The 7,776-nt window shown below is 38.9% G+C and overlaps 1 long non-coding RNA gene across 1 annotated transcript; it reads right to left on the reverse strand.

Annotated features, from left to right (window-relative positions):
* Window positions 1-252: 252 nt before the first annotated feature.
* On the reverse strand, window positions 253-7,220 carry LOC141088748 (uncharacterized). Its single transcript, XR_012232043.1, has 3 exons — window positions 7,079-7,220; window positions 788-955; window positions 253-412 (listed from the first exon to the last, which is right to left on the reverse strand). It is a non-coding gene; the product is annotated as an uncharacterized lncRNA (long non-coding RNA).
* Window positions 7,221-7,776: the final 556 nt, after the last annotated feature.

A 7,776-nucleotide genomic window follows, 5' to 3' on the forward strand; every position in this document is an offset into this window, starting at 1 on the left:
CTTAATGTTAGAAGAAAGATATGAAAAAAGTTCCCTGTTTTAAGACTTGATTTTTCTATATAAAAATCAATTAGGTACGATAAATTATTCTTTTGTGAAAGACCTGAATCTTTCATGCTTTACATAAGTTTTTATGTTTTTTTTCTGCACCTCATTTTCCTATAGCATCACTTTCATGATCGGTTTGACTCTATTTCCTTCTTTATCTGCCAATTTAAAAGTAGTGTAAAATAAATCAAGCATTATATAGGATGAATAGCACGTTAGATTTATTTAATAGCTTGATTGTAAGGGTTAGTATTAGATGTATGCAGTCTTGATTAATTAAATTAATTTACTTAAAAGCTAAATTCAAATGATTTTTCAGCTCTCCCATTGCTTCTTTTTTCCTCTCATTTCTTTTGGCAATAATCTAAAAATTGAAAGAGAAAAAAAAAATATCAGTACTTGGACTAATTTGGTTCATTTGCATAAGAATATGTCATAAGTGATTTATGATCTAATGATCCACAAATTAGAATTTTATTTGTAAATTTTCTAATTTGGAACTGGTTTCATATACATTTCTATGGATTCCTAATAATCCAGAGTATGATTCCATTTGTTTGATTGTACTTGGCACTAGATTTATTTTGGGCTGGATATGCATTTCAAGAGCCGAAAGGCACAGCTAAGCCACAATTAAGGTTAGCAGTCTCGGCTTCAGAAAGACTGTGAACTTTGACAGATCTCACCAAAAAGCTCCATTGTATCTGTGTATTATATGGAGTATGGAGAATTCACATACCAGGGGTAGTATGATGGCAATGGGTATGATGTCCACTATGTCCACATTGTCCACTAGTTCCACATTCTCCGCTACTTCCACATTGTCCGCTACTTCCTCCACATCCAGAACATCCTCCACATCTAGAACTTCCTCCACAGTTGTCTTTCTGTGTAGTTTGTTGACAGGCTGTACAGTAAAATTATTTTTTTTAGTTTATTGCACCATTTTTTTTTTAACAAAAGTCTTACTAAGGATGAAACCAAGCATGCAGCTGTCAAAGCCAAAGCAAGAAATCATATCAATCATTCCTTTATAGTTTTTCTTCTCTTTAGATTCACTCCTTGCATTGACTCATAAACACACAGCTGCAAAAGTGAGTCCAATCTTAAATAGAAGATAGCTGTGAAACGCCACATACTAAAAAAATAATGATTGCTTACATAATGCTTTTGGTGACCCCTTAAACCCCCCCACAAGTGCTCTAATAGACCACCCGTACCGTGGCCGCATGCTAAACTAGATGCATCCTGCATGATGCTAGAATTTTGACACAAGAATCTAACAAGTGTACAACACATTTTGATTAATTATTGTCTAAATTATGATTCATATCCCTTCTTGTTTATCCATAGTCTTGTCTTATGGTTGTACAGTGGGTTGGACATTGCCTTACAGAATAGCTGGAAAGACCGCTTGTTAATTTCTACAAGAGAGCTATTTTGGATATGAGCACTCAGAAATAAAAAGTCACTAAATTGTGAGTTAGGCCTCTTTCACACTTCAGTTTTTTGTGTCAGTTAAAATCCGCCAAAAGGACGGATAGCGGATCCGTTTTAGTACTGATGAGAACGGATGCCACCGCCAAATGAAGAATGTTAAAGGAATCGCAGCCTGGAAAAGGAGAGAGAGAGAGAGAGAGAGAGAATTTTTTTTGTCCGGCACCCAGACAGAATTTCGGGTTGAATCAGTGTCTGGAGGATCCGCCGGCGAAAAAAACGTTGCAAGCTCCGTTTGGAAATCTTTGAGGATGTTGACAGACAGCAACATTTTGGCGGATCTGCACAAAAATGGATGCAACGGACAGCAATCCGTCAAGATCCACCAATAATGAAAGTCAATGGGGAAAAAAACGGATCCGCAAAGAAAAATGGCGGATCCGTTTTTTTTCAAAATCAGCGGATCTTGACTGATTGTCAAAAATGGAAGTGTGAAAGAGGCCTTAGGAAAAATAAATAGTGTATAAGTTACTGTAGAATGTACAGAAATATCCTGTAAATGAGTACCTACCGTAATATTGAACTACACGATGGCAGGTTAATGATGAGTCCTCCATATAAATTATTCTCTAACTAATCTGATAATCATTTTAAGTAGGAGATTGGCAGGATAAAAGGCTAACAAAATATAGTTTACCATCACACCTCTGAAGCAAATGCTTAGAAATGGCGAATCATAATGCAAAGATAACTGATATACAGTGGATATGAAAAGTCTACACCCCATTGTTAAAATGCCAGTTTTTTGTCGTGTAAATAGATTATACCAAAAAGAATAATTTCAAATATTTTTCCACCTTTAACGTCACTCATAATCTGTACAAATATTTCCGTTATATTCCACATTCCTGTTGACTCTGCTCCTGGTTTAAACTCAAAAATTGATATGTATCAAAAGCTGCAGTGGTAGTTTTCTAAAAATTGATATGTGTGAATCCGCACAGAGATATTTCTATTTTCATATTGTAATGGATTGTTTTGGAATAAAATTACATCCAGAAACTTTTCAGTAAGCTATTCAGAAATAATTTGCTCCAATTAATTCTGAGCTTAGGGAAGCTAGTTCAAAGGTGACAATCAATATGACCACCCTTTCCATTTTCACTTTTGCTGCAGCAAGATATCTTTAATTAAAGGGGCTGCCCAGGCTTGGGCTACAAGTCTACAGTCACTGTATGCAACTGTAGAGTTGTGAATCCTCCCAGAGCGCACATTGGTGCTGGGAGGATTCTCTGGTGCTGGGAGCAGGTGGTTGTGTGACTGTAAGGCTATGTGCCCACGTAGCGTTTTAAAACGCTCACTAAAAACCGGACTCCTTCCCAGAAATTGCGCGTTTTTTTCCTCTCGATTTCACCGCGATTTTACCGCGATTATGATCGCGATTTTGCCGCGATTTTCGCGTGCGATATTCAAGTACTTTCCAAGCGATTTGAAGCATCGCTTGGAAAGTGATTGACAGGTTGGTCACACTCGTCAAACATAGTGTTTGACAAGTGTGACCAGGTTTTTACTATTGAGGCCGCCTATGTGGCATCAATAGTAAAAGATAGAATGTTAAAATGCTAAAAAAAATTAAAAAATCGGGGTATATTTACCATCCGGCGTCCCGCGCTGCATTCCCGGGCCTCAGCGTTCCCAGTAATGCCTTGCAAGACCTGTGATGACGTAGTCTCGCGTTGCTATAGCGATCTCGCGAGACCACGTCATTACAGGGCCTTGCCGCAAGGCATTACTGGGAACGCTAGGCCGGGAATGCAGTGCGGGACATCGGAAGGTAAATATACCCCGATTTTTTATTTTTTATTCTTTTTTTTACAGGGCTATGGTACCCAGGGCCTGGAGGACAGTCTCCTCTCCTCCACACCGTGGGTACCAACCGCACATGAGACGTTTAACGTTTAAGTAAGCGGTTCTCATGCATTCCTATGAGTGCGGAATCGCGGCAATTCTTTGCGATTCCGCACAAAAGAATGAGCATGCTGCGATTTTTTCCGCGATGCGATTCCGCAGCGGAAAAAAGCGCAGCATTAGCACAGCATGTGCGGAATGCCATAGGATTGCATGGGGGGCATTCTGTACACGATTTTTAAACGTTTTCGTGCCGAAAATCGCGGCAAAAACGCTTAAAAATCGTTACGTGGGCACATAGCCTCAATTTGCAATTTGAATACTTCTGGCCACATTCTGACTAGATTTGTCCAGCTTCCCCAATACACTTGCACTGAGCGAGCAGCACATGTCTAGTCGGCACATGACTGTATTGCATGTATGTAAATCACATATTTGCGGTCATGTGCTTGGTGCTTACGCCAGGGAATTTCAACAGCATACTGCGCACACGATGTGAGGATTCACAAGTCTGCAGTGACATAGGGTGACTTCACACTTATAGCCTAAGGCCAGACAACCCTCTTAAAATAAAACATAGTCAAATAGATCAGTGTAATTGACTTTGAGAATTGCTCTATGTAAAAGCTCTCGTTAGAATCGCATTGCAATCGGATGCAAATCGAATGCTAGGTGTGAAAAATCGGATTGTACTCGCATGACACTTGCATTACATTTGTGCGACTCTCGGCAGAACCCATTTTTCTATCATTGGGCTGAGATTCTAAGCTCAATCCTTCATCTGCATATCGACTTTTAAATATATTATTATATTTATTATTCTCTTTGCACATGGTGGCTATGTTATTTATAAGATTGTTTGTGAAGCAACATATTGGAAATAGGAGTGACTGATTGGTGCTCCAGACAGCTAAACATATAAGCGTTTGATCATTGCCTTATTGGGTACTTTAAAGGGAATATGTCAGCAGCTTTTGTCATGTAATCTGAAAGCAGCATGAAATAGAGGAAGAGACCCCAATTACAGGGATTTATCACTTGGTTCACTGGGTACAGAAGTTATGATAGAGTCACAGTTTTCTCTGCTGAACTAGCAGAACTTAGGTGTAAGGCCGGGGTCACACTGGCGAGGAATACGGCTGAATGAGAGGCGCTAAAAGCACGCATTAGACACGGACCAATGATTCTCTATGGGGTCACTCGCACCAGGCGTATATTTCTCATCCGTATTCTACGGTCCGTGCCAATCGCAGCATGCTGCGATTGTCAGCGTACTACGGCCGTAATACGCCAATGCAAGTCTATGGGTGCGCAAAAAATACGGATTACACACGGACCACACATGTGACTTGCGAGAAATACGCACCCGGTGTCTTTTAGCAAAGCCGGCAATTCAGTGCGCTATACAGTAAACTCACACTGACAGGTTTAATAAAGAAACGAAAGAATAGATATAGACACATAGAATATATATATATATATATATATATATGCATTCTATGTGTCTATATCTATTCTTTGGTTTGTGTTAGAAACCCTGTCATAGGGCTCCATTATATGTCCATTTTGCAAGCCTGCGAGAAAATCTCGCCATACGGATTACATACGGATGCCATACGGATTACATACGGATGCCATACGGATTACATACGGATGTTGACATGCGCAAAATACGCGACCACACCTTGATTACGGATGACATACGGAGCACTATTTAGGGGTCTGTCATCCGTATTACGCATGTAAAATACTGACCGTATTTTGCGTCGGTTAGTGTGACCCCGGCCTTAAGCTGTGTATAGCCTACCCCATACCACAGCTTTCTGTGTGCATTGTACATTGAGACTTTGAGAGAGTGCTGACAGTGCTTGGGCATGGTTGGACTAGGAGGCATGGAGCTAATTGTGCTGCGATGATAATCTCCTGCAGGTACAACACTGATTGTATTGAAGCTGCAAAACAAATCCCAGTAAGTAGCACATTGCTGGAATAATAGTTTCTGCTCCTACATTATGGTGCTTTCAGATTACATAGAAAAAAACCTGGTGACAGAGTCACATTAATGTAATCTGCTTGTATATAGGTATTTCACTTTGACACTATTTTGTATAACTAAAACCAACAGTTTTTGTAAAATTAGGTAAACATAAAGATAACATCTCAGATGCTTTCACGATGCAATACAAGATATGCATTGCAATACCAATGGAAACCTGTCATGATTTTTCAAGATGAGATATGTTTTCTAATCCTAAAGTTGGCTTTGCTGCCTTTTATGTGGTCCATATTGCCTCTGATAAATTTTGAATGGCTTCGTTAAAAGAGAAGTTGATACCAGGGGTGCAATAGGAAAGCTGCCTCTTGTCCCAATTATGGAAAAAAAGATTAAAAGGACTGACCATACATTCATGTCATGAGATTTAAATGTTCCATAAAGCTCAGAAAACAAATAATTTTCAAAGCAAAGCAGATCTGACAGGCACACAGTAATTAGTTTCACTTCTCTCTCCTTGCCCACTTATCAGAAAACCCCACCCCTCCTAGTTATCTCCTGACTCTACAGGCTCTGTGAAACCTGATATCACAGTGACTCAGCAGACCTTCTAGTGAGCATATATCAACACTTTGGCTTCTCAGGCACATTGCGCCTGATTTCAACACAAATTGAAAGGTTAGTATTTTCTTTTTTTATTCATCACGATTGTGTATTTAGCTTGTTTTATGAAGGATTAATGCTAAGTTAGTGTACATAAGTACTGTTTTCTTAGACAAAAGGAGGGTGGCTTCTAAGGCACATTGCGCCCTAACACATACTCTTTCTCTCTTGCTTCAGATTTTCTGCTGCAATGGCCAGAAAACAGTATGATTCATCTAAACCCCTTCATTTAGAAGAAATGAAGATTTTTTTGTTAGAAGATGATGAGGAAGAACCAGCAGTAACTGAGGATTTAGAGGAATCTAGTGACATTTCATCTGAAGATGAGGTAGCAGAATGTAACACTGATTCTGGAACAGAGCAGGATGGTGATGACACTGATACAGAGGAAACAGACACAGATCTAGCTTATTATTTGGGCAAAGATAAAAATACAAAGGACATCCCAAGGACGTTCCAGAACAAACACCGACTCTACCACCTTCTAAAAGACGCAGTTGTACTACCTGCTCATTTGTATCTGGTTTCAGAAGGCTTTCTAAATATGACTGCAAAATATGTAAAGAATCAATCTGCCTTTCCCATGCAACTTTCGTCTGCCAGCCTTGCTTTTCTAAGTGTACCTGTGCTGCTTCTGCTGCAATTGAAACCACTGAAGATGAGTAGAAAATAATTAAGTAACATCTAAGTGCAATATCCTTTAAGTTTTTTTCCATAATTTTATATTTAAGCAATAGTTAAGTAAAGATAACTGGAGCCTATTTGGCGGTACTACCGAAAAGTGGTACTTTTAGTTTTAATAAGTTTATGGTTAATAAATGTTTTTTTTTGCATCTGATTTGGTGTAATCTCTTTTAATACATTCCTATGAAGGTCACTGACTACTTCTATAGTCCTGAAATTGAAATATGTAGCTACTATAGGTGGTTTTCTGACCTGTGCTTGTCAGGCACATTGCGCATGAACTGAGGAGAATCTATATTGCGCCTGACGGAGGGTTAATAAACTGAAATCAAATAGTTTACTTACGATCTGGGCACTTGTGGTCACATGCTGGCTTTGAGCAATGGGAACTTCCACCTTTGGCTGACATGATAAAAGTCGTTAGTAAGTCAAGACAATAAGCTTAGATGTTTAAAACTATTCTTTCTGATCTGGTGAAACAAAGGATAGTGCTTTTATTTGCAGCTAATTGCTGGTTTTAATCCCTGTTTTGCAACATGATGATTGTTGACGCAATATTGTTTTCAAATGTATTAATTTAATGAATTGGGCATATTATTTATGTCACTTTAATGATGGACTTAGTGGGTGTACTTTTGTTAAACATAACTAATGATCTTCTAAATTATGGCCTTTGTTCATAAAATATAAGTCACGTATGCCTTCAGCAATAACTGTGTTTAGGTAATTATTGTAAACTCTATAATAATTTTTCAAATTCCATAGAGATTTAATATTTTGTCCTGTATACACGGAGGAGTGAACTCTGAACACAGACTTTTAACAAAATGTCTTCTTTGCAGTTCGGGGTCAGATGCCTAATAAAGCTTGTTGAAAAGCTGCAGTGAAGCCAATTAGCAAGCTGTTAGGCTGTGTGCACTTTCAGATCCATCACAGCCATGCCATATATTGCATTTGTATCCTATAAATGCCGGATCACAAGCGCTGCTGCCATTCTGCTCTGATTAGTCTAGGGACAGAACGCAACTAGAGAGAAGAACAGT

The sequence above is a fragment of the Dendrobates tinctorius genome, unplaced genomic scaffold (genome assembly GCF_039654945.1).
Source record: "Dendrobates tinctorius isolate UK_male_01 unplaced genomic scaffold, ASM3965494v1 ptg000040l, whole genome shotgun sequence".
Classification (NCBI taxonomy): domain Eukaryota; kingdom Metazoa; phylum Chordata; class Amphibia; order Anura; family Dendrobatidae; genus Dendrobates; species Dendrobates tinctorius.